Below are 14504 nucleotides of genomic sequence, written 5' to 3'. Positions count from 1 at the left end.
GGCAGGTCTCTCCCTTGCTTGAGACTCATCAATTGTCGGACGAGGTTCCTTCAGATGAGGATGTTGCTGATCCTCTGCCTACTGATAATCCTTTGGATGTTTTATCAGACGTGGAAGAACCTAAGGCTGCGCAACCTTCTATGGATTTTAAGAAAATCATGATGGTTTTTAAGGATCTTTTCCCAGATCATTTTGTTACTGCTGCTCCTCGTTCGCCTCCGTCTGAGTTTGCGCTAGGCTTAGCTGCTGCCAAGCCTTCCTTTACTAAGCTAGTGCTTTCTCGCTCTTCTAAGAGGGCTTTACGTCTACTAGGCGACTGGTTGGTTACCAGGAGGAGTTTGGGGAAGACGGCCTTTGCCTTCCCTCCTTTTAAACTAGCTTCTAGAGCGAGCGTCTGGTATGACACGGGAGAAGTTCTCGGCTTGGGAGTCCCTGCCTCTGCCCATGGTGACTTCTCAAGCCTCGTAGACTCTCCCCGTCGCCTGGCCATGAGACGCTCTAAAATTTGTTGGTCCTCCTCGGACCTTGACCATCTCCTTAAAGGGGTTTACAGGGCCTTCGAAGTTTTTAACTTTTTAGATTGGTCTCTAGGAGCATTAAGCAGGAAGATCTCGTCTGCCGACCAGGATGTTTCCTTGCTTATTATGTCTTGTATGGACAAAGCCATCCGCGATGGCTCCAATGAGCTCGCCTCCACCTTTACGTCTGGAGTCCTGAAGAAGAGGGAAACCCTTTGCTCTTTCCTTTCAGCAGGAGTTACTCCCTGTCAAAGATCGGAACTTCTCTTTGCTCCCTTATCGGCTGCCTTGTTTCCTCAACAGCTGATCAAGGACATTGCTGCTTCGCTTGTACAGAAGGATACCCATGACCTGATGGCTTCTTCTGCTCGCAAGGGAGCTCCTTCTTCATCCTTTGTTGTGAGACCCAGAATCGAGACTCCTGCGTCTAGGTTTATCCCGCCCTTTCGTGGCAGAGCTCCCAGCGGGGGAGGCGCTCGTGCCGACGGAAAGAGAGGCAAGAGGAGAGGATCCAAGTCCTCCCGTGGCAGAGTCTGACTGCCCACGTCCTCAGACAGCGGTAGGGGCCAGACTGAACAACTTCTGGCAGACCTGGGAGAAGAGGGGTGCAGACCAAGAGTCTATGTTGTTGCTCAAGGAGGGGTACAAAATACCTTTTGTACGCAGACCTCCTCTAGTAACAGTTCCTCTAGACCTCTCTCCCAGGTATCGAGAGGAGTCAAGGAGACAAGCTCTACATCACCAGGTGTCTCTGTTGCTAGAGAAGGGAGCGGTGGTGAAAGTCTCGGACCTTCAATCACCGGGATTTTACAACCGTCTCTTCCTAGTCCCAAAGCATACGGGAGGTTGGAGGCCAGTGCTGGACGTCAGTGCGCTCAACGTTTTTGTTACGAAAACAAAATTTACGATGGAGACCACGAAGTCCGTCCTAGCAGCGGTCAGAGAGGGAGACTGGATGGTCTCTCTCGACCTGCAGGATGCGTACTTCCACATTCCTATACACCCGGATTCCCAACCGTATCTGAGGTTTGTTTACAGGAATGTGGTGTACCAGTTTCGAGCACTGTGCTTCGGCCTCAGCCCTGCTCCTCTCGTGTATACGAGGCTCATGAGGAATGTGGCAAAGTTCCTTCATTTATCGGGAATTCGAGCCTCCCTGTACTTGGACGACTGGCTTCTCAGAGCATCGTCCCGTCATCGCTGTCTGCAGGACCTTCACTGGACGTTGGGTCTGGCAAAGGAGTTGGGACTGTTGGTAAACTTAGAAAAGTCTCAACTGATTCCATCCCAGACGATTCTCTATTTGGGGATGGAGATTCGCAGTCTAGTTTTTCGGGCTTTTCCGTCTGCCACCCGAATAGAGCAAGCCCTGCTCAAAGTCCGACTCATGCTGAAAAAAGACCATTGTTCAGTAAGAAGTTGGATGAGCCTCGTAGGGACTCTGTCATCCCTGGAGCAGTTTGTCTCGCTAGGGAGACTTCACTTTCGCCCTCTCCAGTTCCATCTAGACTCACACTGGAACAAGAGCAAGACTTTAGAAGCTGTATCAATCCCGGTCTCCGAGCCAGTGAAAGCATGCCTGAACTGGTGGGACAGCAACATAAGTCTGAGAGAGGGTCTGTCCCTGGCAGTCAAGAACCCAAACCACGTGTTGTTCTCAGACGCGTCGGATTTGGGTTGGGGAGCGACTCTGGACGGTCGGGAATGTTCGGGTCTTTGGACGTCGGTCCAGAAGAGCATGCACATCAACGGCAAGGAGCTATTAGCGGTTCACTTGGCCTTGATGAGTTTCGAGAGCATTCTTCGAAACAAAGTGGTAGAGGTCAATTCAGACAACACCACAGCTTTGGCGTACATCTCCAAGCAAGGAGGCACTCACTCCCACACTCTGTTTGTCATCGCAAGGGACCTCCTCATCTGGTCAAAAAATCGAGGCATCTCCCTGTTGACAAGATTCATCCAGGGGGACTTGAACGTCTTGGCAGATTGTCTCAGTCGGAAAGGTCAGGTGATCCCCACGGAATGGACCCTCCACAAGGACGTGTGCAAGAGTCTTTGGGCGACTTGGGGTCAACCCTCCATAGACCTCTTTGCCACCTTGTTGACCAAAAGGCTCCCGACCTATTGCTCGCCAGTCCCAGATCCAGAGGCGACCCACATAGATGCGTTTCTACTAGACTGGTCTCACCTGGACGCGTACGCATTCCCACCGTTCAAGATCGTCAACAAGGTACTGCAGAAGTTCGCCTCTCACGAAGGGACAAGGTTGACGTTGGTTGCTCCCCTCTGGCCCGCGAGAGAGTGGTTCACAGAGGTACTTCAATGGCTGGTAGACATTCCAAGGAGTCTTCCTCTAAGGATAGATCTCTTACGGCAGCCCCACGTAAGGGATCTTCATCTAAGCCTCCCCGCGCTTCGTCTGACTGCCTTCAGACTATCGAAAGACTCTCAAGAGCTCGAGGCTTTTCGAAGGAGGCAGCCAGAGCGATTGCGAGAGCTAGAAGAGCTTCTACCATCAAAGTATACCAGTCGAAGTGGGAAGTCTTTAGAGACTGGTGCAAGTCAGCATCTATTTCCTCTTCCAGTACCTCTGTAGCCCAAATCGCAGACTTTCTCCTACATCTGAGAAATGTTCGCTCCCTCTCAGCGCCCACTATTAAGGGCTACAGGAGCATGTTGGCGTCTGTATTCAGACATAGAGGCTTAGATCTTTCCAATAATAAAGATCTCCAAGATCTCCTTAAGTCTTTCGAGACCTCTAAGGAGCGTCATATGGCAACTCCTGGATGGAACTTAGACGTGGTCCTAAGGTTCCTAATGTCCGACAGGTTTGAGCCATTACATTCAGCCTCCCTGAAGGATCTCACCCTCAAGATGCTTTTCTTAGTGTGCTTGGCTTCAGCTAAAAGGGTCAGTGAGATCCATGCTTTCAGTAGGAACATCGGCTTTTCCACAGATAAACCCACATGTTCACTTCAGCTTGGTTTCTTGGCCAAAAATGAACTGCCTTCTCGTCCTTGGCCTAAGTCATTTGATATACCTTGCCTGTCAGAGATCGTAGGCAACGAGCTTGAAAGAGTACTGTGTCCAGTTAGAGCTCTGAAGTTTTATTTAGCTCGTACCAAATCCTTACGAGGTGGATCTGAGGCCTTGTGGTGCTCAGTTAAGAAGCCATCATTGCCTATGTCAAAGAATGCTTTGTCGTATTTTATTAGATTTTTAATCCGAGAGGCTCATTCTCACTTGAGTGAAAAAGACCGTTGCTTGCTTAAGGTTAAGACGCACGAAGTAAGAGCTATAGCAACTTCCGTGGCCTTTAAGCAAAACAGATCTCTGCAAAGTATTATGGACGCGACCTTTTGGAGAAGCAAGTCAGTGTTTGCGTCATTTTACTTAAAAGATGTCCAGACTCTTTATGAGGACTGCTACACACTGGGTCCATTCGTTGCAGCGAGTGCAGTAGTGGGTGAGGGTTCTACCACTGCATTCCCTTAATTCCAATATCCTTTTAATCTGTCTCTTGAAATGTTTTTAATCTTGTTTTGGGTTGTACGGAAGGCTAAGAAGCCTTTCGCATCCTGGTTGATTTGGCGGGTGGTCAAATGTCATTTCTTGAGAGCGCCCAGATTAAGGGTTTTGATGAGGTCCTGTTGTATGGGTTGTCGCCCTAGATACTTCAGCTCCTGGAAGTCTTTCAGCATCCTGAGAGGATGGCTGGGCTTCGTGAGGAAAGCGGACTAACAAGGCAGAGTAATCGTCAGAGTCAGCTTCCTTACCAGGTACCTATATTTATTTTGGGTTTTGTTATGATATAACTGTCAAAAACTCTAAGCATATACGCCGTAAACTGTATTAATACTGGTCTCTACCCACCACCATGGGTGTGAATCAGCTATTATATATTCACCGGCTAAGTTTAATATTTAAAAATGATATTTTGATTATAAAATAAATTTTTGAATATACTTACCCGGTGAATATATAAATTATAGGCCCTCCCTTCCTCCCCGATAGAGACCCAGCGGAATGAGAAGAACTGAGGCTGTTTACATGTATATGCGGTATCTGGCTGATAGTTGGCGCTGGTGGGCACACCCGCAACCTTCATGGCGATCGCTCGCGAGTTTTTGTGTTTCTGTCGAGCCGTCCGAGACGTCAGCTATTATATGTTCACCGGGTAAGTATATTCAAAAATTTATTTTATAATCAAAATATCATTTTTTTGGTTTTTGTAAACAGCGTTTCTTTCCACTACATCATTTTGTCCCCTTCTCAGCCACCAATTATATTTTTTTGTGTTATCTGATACCTTTATAAAGTTTAACCTGAGATTCAAGCTATTTATAATTTCTGCTGATTTTTCCAGAATTAAATCAACGGTCATACCATGTGTTTATTCAGAAAGCTCAAGGCAAGAAAAGATAAAGAGGAAGTAAGGTTCTAGCTGGGTCCCCTTGCCCCGTATAAAATTAAGGGGTGGTTCCCAGTGCCCATTACATCCTCGATTGTTTACCTTTTACCCAGATTTCGGGGTATTCCGTCTCTTTTTATGTGGTGAAACGTTGGTGTGTGGTTAGCATTTGGACACTAGGCAGTCTGCGTCCTACATCTGGCCACAGTCCGAGAACCACTACAGCAAGTGACGCTCTAGTCCCTCTCCTGGACGCTTCAGGATCTACTTGCTCTGGAACGCTCGGACAAAAGAAGAAAGTTGCCCCCCAGGACCTCTGACGCTGTTCTTGCTGTGGACAATCTAGGTACCTCTTCCCGATTTGTACGAGAAGACTGATCATGAGAGACACTCCTCGTCTCTGGAGGAGTCAAGACCACAAGCAGAAAAGCCGCATAACACTGAAGCTTCAGAAGTATGGAGAACCAATGATCAGAATGCTCATGAGCCGTTCTACGATCACTTCTCAAGCCTGGGAAAAGATCGATCATCAGTCCCCATGCGTACGAACAGCTGATTCGTCACCAGGGACATGCACTTCATTTGCACCCATGTCTGCACGAGGTTTCTCATCTGAGGTTTCCCCGAAAGCTCATAGAGTTAGGAGAGGTTCCACAACAACGCTGACCAGGATACGCGCACGATTCCCACGAGCTAGGTCGTCCAGACCATGATCTCCACTAGGACAATCCCCATGCTCAAAGTCGTGCCAGCACGCGTGGACTCGGCAAGCTCTCCAAGTGCACGATAACCAGGAGCACGATCTCCGCACACACACACACACCCACAATCACCACGTCCACGATTATGGTCACTGAAACGCGCCGAGAAACCCTCTCACTCCAAGAAGTATTGTAGCCTTCAAAAAGGAACTTGTCAGTAGTACAAGTATTAGTGGTAGTAGTCTGGAAGCTCCAGATGATCTTCACAGCCCATTACATAAAGGATTGTAACAATACTTACAAGTCTTTCAACACATTCTCTTTAGGACGGGTGGTAGCTGCATAACAAGTAGTGTACCATTCTTGGCTCCTCATAGGACAAGTAGTATAATTTCTATAATAGTTGCAGCATTTGTCTAGGTCATGAGCAAGAATGGCTGGCCTTTTTCCTCTTTTCTTCCCCTCTGGTAGGGTGCTGCACTCAACACATTGTGTCCTGGAATGGACACTGACGCAGTAAGGTACCATACTGAGCAATATTGTATCTTAGGTGCAAAGAAGTTAGATTCCCTTTCCTCCCAACAAGGCTGAGGATGGATGAAAATGTCAACCCATTACAGTAATCAGTATTAGCTTTATATTTTGAAAAGATATCCCAGTGTGAATAAAGGTTCCTAAATTGACTCTTTGCCTAACAGCAGAAGCCTAAATCTATCACCTAAGCCATTTTAGGACAATAGATGGGGATGGAATTTGGCACTCCTGCATCTCTTTAGGTCCTGGTGTACCAATATCCCTTGATTTTACACCAGTAAGATTGGTTATAGGAACTTTCTCCTTCCTAAGGTCAAGGTTCTTATTAAAGGATGAGGGTTTGTATTTGTGTAGAAACAAGTCACAAATTTTAGGAATTATTTGTATTTTTCCTAACTACAAACCCGAGTCCTTTAACTTAACTTACCACCTCGGTCCACGCCGCAATTCTTAGGTAAATGTCAAAGAGGCTTCTCGGTGTACAGGGGGGAGAGGCCATTGCTTCCCCGCCACCTCGTTATGAAATATTAGCAGCCATGTTTCTTGCTTTACTGAAATCATACTTCTAGTAAAAGATTCTGGTTTATATAGTTAAGAAAAATCAAAATTGTCTGTAAAGTTTGTAATTTTTTGTAACTACAAACCTCAGTCCTTTAAGTGTCACTTCCTGTCTCAACCACCCTGTAAGCTTAGTGAAGGTCAAAGTGGCTACACAATGAGTGCTGGCTAGGGGTTGGGACTTCCCTGCTACCCGCCAGTAACTACCGACACCTTGTTTATAACAAGCTCCAGTCAAGGTTAAAATATACCGCTATTAAAGTACTCTGGTTTATATAGTTATGAAAAATACAAATTTTTCAATATTAAACTTAGCCGGTGATCATATAAGCTGTCAGCTCTGCTGCCCGACAGAAAAACCTAAGGACAAAATACGCCAGCGATCGCTATACAGGTGGGGGTGTACATCAACAGCGCCATCTGTCGAGCAGGTACTCAAGTACTCCATGTAAACACAGAACCAATTTTCTCTGTCGTGCCACTGGCAAGACCTACTAAATACGCTGTTGCTTACTGGATTGATTTTCACAGATTTTGGTGAAGTACTCATTTCTAGTTTTTAGCTTTCGCTTTGCAGAGGTTATCTTCAATACTTCCTTGCATTCTTTGATTGAATTTTGGATTATTTGTTGATGACTTGGATAGATTTTGAATTTCCCCTTTGACTAATTCAAGATGGCTGACCCTTCTCAAGTCCCTAAATACAGGAAGTGTAGTGCTAGGGACTGTTCAAGGCGTCTTCCGAAGGCCTCTATCGATCCTTACACCATTTGTTCCAATTGTCGGGGTAAATCCTGTCAATGGGAAGATCGGTGTGAGGAATGCGTTGGGCTTTCGGAATTCGATTTTCTCGAATTCCTTAAATATTCACGTAGGCTAGAGAGAGATAGAGTCAGGAGGAGTTCATCTCGCTCAGTTGATTTTTCCTCTCCCCATGCCCCACAACCTATTCCTTCCCCTGTAGTGGTTACTCCTGATCCCCCTTCTAGCACTCAACAACCTTCGATGGCAGATATGATGCGTGCCATCCAGGCTCTGGGTGAGAGAGTCGAGTCATTGGCGAGTGACCGCAACCAACTCATGGCAGACGTCAGGGAGTTGAAGGGTAAGAGTGCAGTGGGAAGTGAAGTGAGTGGTAGTGCTGTGAAAAGTGTTAGTGTTGCGCATGAGGGTGCGTCTGTTCGTGCCTGTCGTCCTCCCAGTCCGGGACCTCTTGCAAGCTCCCAAGCCCAGGGGAGAAGCAATGTCGTACGACCAAAGGGTTCGACAGGCTTTAATCAGCGGACAGACGTTCCCTCCGTGGTTTCGGACGTATCTTGCCAAGATCGCCCCACCCACATGAAGACGAGAGAGCCCGTTCATTCCTCGTCTGCGGAAGAGGTTTCACGCCAGAAACGATGGACCAAGGTCTCACGGCCTCTCAAACGCAAGGTCCCTTCCGCGCAAGTCCAACGGCCCAGGTGTAGCCACTGGGTCAGTTCGGACTCGCTGCAGTCTTCCGATGACTGCACTCCTCCTAAGAGAGGCAAAGTGGTACCGCAACAGGCAGTAACACCGTCTGTTGCCGCACCTGCTGCTGTAGACCCTAAGTGGTCTTTGCTACAGTCTATGCAGACACAGTTAGCATCTTTTATGCAGGAGTATCGTGCGGAGAAGGTTGACGCTGCACCCGTTAGCCTACAACCAACCACGGTTGTGCGTCCAGTAGACGCTGAGGCTGCCTTCTCCCGCACTCCAGCTGTGAGAGTCCCACCACCCATGCGCAGTGTACCCTGCCAGCCGCACGTTGACGTTCACAGACGCACGGAACCCTCCGTTGACGTTCGCGAGTTACCACAACAACAGGAGGGTGGAGTTAAGTTGCTTTGTTTTGACGCTGTGCGTCAACCTCCGCAACCCACTGTGGTTACCGCTACTCGCCCGCAGCAGTCACAGACTGACCAACAGTTCCATGACGTTGCGTCCAGTGCAGTCACGCATGCACCCGTGCTGCCGGACTCAGCCGTCCAGCTGATTCCTACTCCTTTGCCGCTTCCTCCTCAACATTCAGACGATGGACTCTCTGATGATGACGACGCTGCACATCTTGACGACCCGCACACGGACATCGACGAACCCAAGACCACGCCTCCCTCCTTGGACTTTAGGAAAGTGCTTGCACTGTTCAAGGATTTATATCCTGATCAGTTTGTGTCTGCAGCACCACGCTCTCCTCCCTCTGAGTTCGCTTTAGGCACGCAGTCATCCGCACCTGCCTTTACGAAGCTCGTCCTCGCCCGCTCGTCCAAGAGAGCTTTAAGAGTGCTGGGAGATTGGTTGCAGTCCAAGAAGCAACTTGGGAAGACAGCTTTCATGTTTCCCCCTGCCAAGCTTGCTTCCAGATCTAGCGTCTGGTATGCCACGGGAGAAGTTCTCGGCTTGGGAGTTCCTGCCTCTGCCCAGGGCGACTTCTCAAGTCTTGTAGACTCTCCCCGCAGGCTGGCCATGAGACGCTCCAAGATTTGTTGGACTCCTTCGGATTTAGACCATCTGATGAAAGGAGTATTCAGAGCGTTCGAAGTTTTTAACTTTTTGGACTGGTGTTTGGGAGCGTTGAGCAGGAAGACCTCCCCTTCTGACAAGGAAACTTCCATGCTCATAATGTCCTGCATGGACAAAGCCATACGGGATGGTTCTAGTGAGCTTGCGGCTTCTTTCGTTTCCGGGGTCCTCAAGAAACGGGAACACCTTTGCTCCTTCTTGTCAGCTGGAGTAACCCCATGTCAAAGATCGGAGCTTATGTTTGCTTCTCTCTCGAAGTGCCTCTTCCCTGAGGAGTTGATCAAGGAGATTGCTGCCTCCTTGATTCAAAAAGACATACATGACCTGGTTGCGTCATCCTCACGCAAAGCCACCCCTTTGCCCTCCGTGTCTAGACCCAGGATGGATACTCCAGCGTCAAGGTTCATTCCGCCCTTTCGTGGCAGAGCCTCCAGCAGAGGAGGTGCTCGTGCCGAAGGTCAACGTGGGAGCAAGAAGAAAGGTTCCAAGTCCTTTAGAGGCAGAGTCTGACTGCCACCTTCTTCAGACAGCAGTGGGAGCCAGGCTCAAGAACTACTGGCAGGCCTGGGAGAACAGGGGCGCAGACGCACAATCTGTGAAGTTACTCAGAGAGGGGTACAAGATTCCATTCTTGCGCAAGCCCCCTCTAGCAACAACTCCCATCGACCTCTCTCCCAGGTACAGAGAGGAGGACAAGAGACTAGCTTTGCAGCAAGAGGTGTCTCTCTTACTTCAAAAGGGAGCGGTAGTCAAAGTCCGGGACCATCAATCCCCGGGCTTCTACAACCGTCTCTTCTTAGTCGTGAAGAAGACAGGAGGGTGGAGACCGGTGCTAGACGTCAGTGCTCTGAATGTCTTTGTCACAAAGCAGACGTTCGCCATGGAGACGACAAAGTCGGTTCTAGCATCGGTCAGGAAGGAAGACTGGATGGTCTCTTTAGACCTCAAGGACGCGTACTTTCACGTCCCCATCCACCCAGATTCCCAACCTTTTCTAAGGTTCGTTTACGGGAAGGTTGTATACCAATTTCAAGCCCTGTGCTTTGGCCTAAGCACGGCGCCTCTTGTTTTTACGAAACTGATGAGGAATATTGCCAAATTCCTGCATTTAGCAGACATCAGAGCCTCCCTCTATTTGGACGACTGGCTTCTAAGAGCTTCGTCAAGTCGTCGCTGTCTGGAGAATCTAAAGTGGACTCTGGATCTGACCAAGGAATTGGGTCTCCTGGTCAATATGGAAAAGTCCCAACTTGTCCCATCCCAAACTATAGTGTACCTAGGAATGGAGATTCAGAGTCAAGCTTTTCGGGCTTTTCCGTCGGCCCCCAGAATCAGTCAAGCCCAAGAATGCATCCAGAACATGCTAAAGAAGGACCGATGTTCAGTCAGACAGTGGATGAGTCTGATAGGGACGCTTTCATCACTGGACCAGTTCATTGCGTTAGGGAGACTGCACCTCCGACCCCTTCAATTTCACCTAGCTGTTCACTGGAGAAAGGACAAGACGCTAGAAGCGGTCTCGATCCCTATTTCCGAGAAGATGAAGTCTTCACTGACTTGGTGGAAGGACAACATTCTCCTCAGAGAGGGTCTGCCACTGGCTGTTCAGACCCCCAACCACGTTCTCATCTCGGACGCATCGGACACGGGCTGGGGTGCGACATTAGACGGTCGGGAATGCTCGGGCACGTGGAACGCGGATCAAAGAACGTTACATATCAACTGCAAGGAGCTACTGGCAGTTCATCTGGCCTTGAGAAGCTTCAAGTCCCTCCTTCTAGGCAAGGTGGTGGAGGTGAACTCCGACAACACCACAGCCTTGGCGTACATCTCCAAGCAAGGAGGGACTCATTCGATGATGTTATACGAGATCGCAAGGGACCTCCTCACCTGGTCAAGAGATCTAAACCTGTCTCTAGTAACGAGGTTCATTCAAGGCAACATGAATGTCATGGCAGACCGCCTCAGCCGGAAGGGTCAAATCATCCCAACAGAATGGACCCTTCACATGAATGTATGCAAGAGACTATGGGCCTTGTGGGGCCAACCTACCATAGATGTATTTGCAACCTCGATGACCAAGAGGCTCCCAATTTATTGCTCGCCGATCCCGGACCCAGCAGCAGTTCATATAGATGCCTTTCTTCTGGATTGGTCCCATCTAGACCTTTATGCATTCCCCCCGTTCAAGATTGTCAACAGAGTACTGCAGAAGTTCGCCTCTCACGAAGGGACAAGGTTGACGTTGGTTGCTCCCCTCTGGCCCGCGAGAGAATGGTTCACCGAGGTACTGCAATGGCTAGTGGACGTTCCCAGAACACTTCCTCTAAGAGTGGACCTTCTGCGTCAGCCACACGTAAAGAAGGTACACCCAAGCCTCCACGCTCTTCGTCTGACTGCCTTCAGACTATCGAAAGACTCTCGAGAGCTAGAGGCTTTTCGAAGGAGGCAGCCAGAGCGATTGCTAGAGCAAGGAGGACATCCACTCTTAAAGTCTACCAGTCGAAGTGGGAAGTCTTCCGAAGCTGGTGCAAGTCGGTATCAGTATCCTCAACCAGTACCTCTGTAACTCAGATAGCTGACTTCCTTTTATACCTAAGGAAGGAAAGATCTCTTTCAGCTCCCACGATCAAGGGTTACAGAAGCATGTTGGCAGCAGTCTTCCGTCACAGAGGCTTAGATCTTTCCAACAACAAAGATCTACAGGACCTCCTTAAGTCTTTTGAGACCTCGAAGGAGCGTCGTTTGGCCACACCAGGTTGGAATTTAGACGTGGTACTAAGATTCCTTATGTCAGAAAGGTTCGAGCCACTACAATCAGCCTCTTTTAAAGATCTTACTTTGAAGACTCTTTTCCTCGTCTGCTTAGCTACAGCTAAAAGAGTCAGTGAGATACACGCCTTCAGCAGGAACATCGGATTTTCATCTGAAACGGCTACATGTTCTTTGCCGCTTGGTTTTCTAGCCAAAAACGAACTACCTTCTCGTCCTTGGCCGAAATCGTTCGATATTCCAAGCCTTTCTAATTTGGTTGGAAATGAACTAGAAAGAGTCTTGTGCCCTGTTAGAGCTCTTAAGTTCTATTTAAAACGAACTAAACCTTTACGAGGACAGTCAGAAGCTTTATGGTGTGCTATTAAGAAACCTTCTTTACCTATGTCGAAGAATGCAGTTTCCTATTATATTAGACTGTTGATACGAGAAGCTCATTCCCATCTGAATGAGGAAGACCATGCTTTGCTGAAGGTAAGGACACATGAAGTTAGAGCTGTCGCAACTTCAGTGGCCTTCAAACAAAACAGATCTCTGCAGAGTATAATGGACGCAACCTATTGGAGAAGCAAGTCAGTGTTCGCGTCTTTTTATCTTAAAGATGTCCAGTCTCTTTACGAGAACTGCTACACCCTGGGACCATTCGTAGCAGCGAGTGCAGTAGTGGGTGAGGGCTCAACCACTACATTCCCCTAATTCCATAACCTTTTTAATCTTTCTCTTGAAATGTTTTTTATTGTTGTTTTGGGTTGTCCGGAAGGCTAAGAAGCCTTTCGCATCCTGGTTGATTTGGCGGGTGGTCAAATTCTTTTCTTGAGAAGCGCCTAGATTAGAGGTTTTGATGAGGTCCTTTAGTATGGGTTGCAACCCTTGATACTTCAGCTCCTAGGAGTCGCACAGCATCCTATGAGGATCGCGAGGCTCAGTAAGGAAGACGTACTTAAAAAGGCAGAGTAATTGTTCAAGTCGACTTCCTTACCAGGTACTTATTTATTTTATGTTTGTTATTTTGAATAACTGCTAAAATGAAATACAAAATACTTAGCTCTTAATAATGTAAACATGTAATGCTGGTCTCTACCCACCCCCCTGGGTGTGAATCAGCTTATATGATCACCGGCTAAGTTTAATATTGAAAAATGTTATTTTTATTAATAAAATAAATTTTTGAATATACTTACCCGGTGATCATATATTAAAGGACCCTCCCTTCCTCCCCAATAGAGACCCAGTGGACTGAGGAGAAAATTGGTTCTGTGTTTACATGGAGTACTTGAGTACCTGCTCGACAGATGGCGCTGTTGATGTACACCCCCACCTGTATAGCGATCGCTGGCGTATTTTGTCCTTAGGTTTTTCTGTCGGGCAGCAGAGCTGACAGCTTATATGATCACCGGGTAAGTATATTCAAAAATTTATTTTATTAATAAAAATAACATTTTTCAATAATCAGTTGGTACCAAGATACCAACCCATAGCATTTAATAGTACCCTATTGTGTAACAAATATCCCCAACTCATAGCACCAGGAGATAATTTCAACCTTTAACATCATCCTCCTTTCTTTTTACCACTTTTGGGTGTGAGCATGAAAGATTCTAAAGTGGGATAGCACTGAGAAATCTTTCATCCTTATCTGATGTGAGAAGAAGGATGTGGAACTACTTGGTAGGGCTTGGAGGAGACTTTGGAAGATTATTGGATACAATTATGGAATTTGAGCTATAAGGCCCAACACTTGGGCTGGGGAGGCCATTCTGCACTGAGGTGTTACTAAGGAAATTCCCTCATTTGCCTTATGAATTTGAAATTGTGTAGACAGCAAGATGGGAACAGAGGAACTGGTTATCTAGGAAAAGTATGAGCCTAAAACCTGGTTGCAGCTGGGAAGTCTTAGTAACACTTCAAGACCCGAAAGTAATGCCTTAAGTGCTTTGCTGGCACTACCTCCCTTCAGGGCTTTCCATGAATGGACTGACTTCAATGGTGATGGACATGGATAGACCAATGTCAGTTCTGATCATAGGCGAGCCACCTTTTCTCAAGGGTACCAGTTACGAGAGTAACAGGAACTGTGTTGTTTAGCACAGTAATTGGCCCTGATGAAATTTGGTCTTCTTTTCAGGAGTGAAGCATTTTTAAAATAGTTCATGCTCAGAAACTGTTATCTATCATTTTCCTAAAGACTGAGCTTTCCAGGAATGATTTATGTGCTTCTTATGAGCCTGCTTCCTACCTGTCAGTCAGTCCTGGGACATGATAGTTGAAGGAGGGTAAAGAGGTATTGATTCGTAAACTTGTTTCCTGATTCCCCTCTCGGTATGACACTCCAGTATGGCCAAGTACTTGAGTGAGGCAGGTTTCTTGGCACATCCAGATTTTGAGCAGCAAGAAGTTTAAGATTGTCCACACCACAGTACTGAAGACAGTATCAATCACAGAATGCTTGGTGGCTTTTAATCATCTACA

This window comes from Palaemon carinicauda, chromosome 42 (assembly GCF_036898095.1).
Source record: "Palaemon carinicauda isolate YSFRI2023 chromosome 42, ASM3689809v2, whole genome shotgun sequence".
Lineage (NCBI taxonomy): Eukaryota > Metazoa > Arthropoda > Malacostraca > Decapoda > Palaemonidae > Palaemon > Palaemon carinicauda.
Note: the sequence above shows the minus strand (reverse complement) of the source record.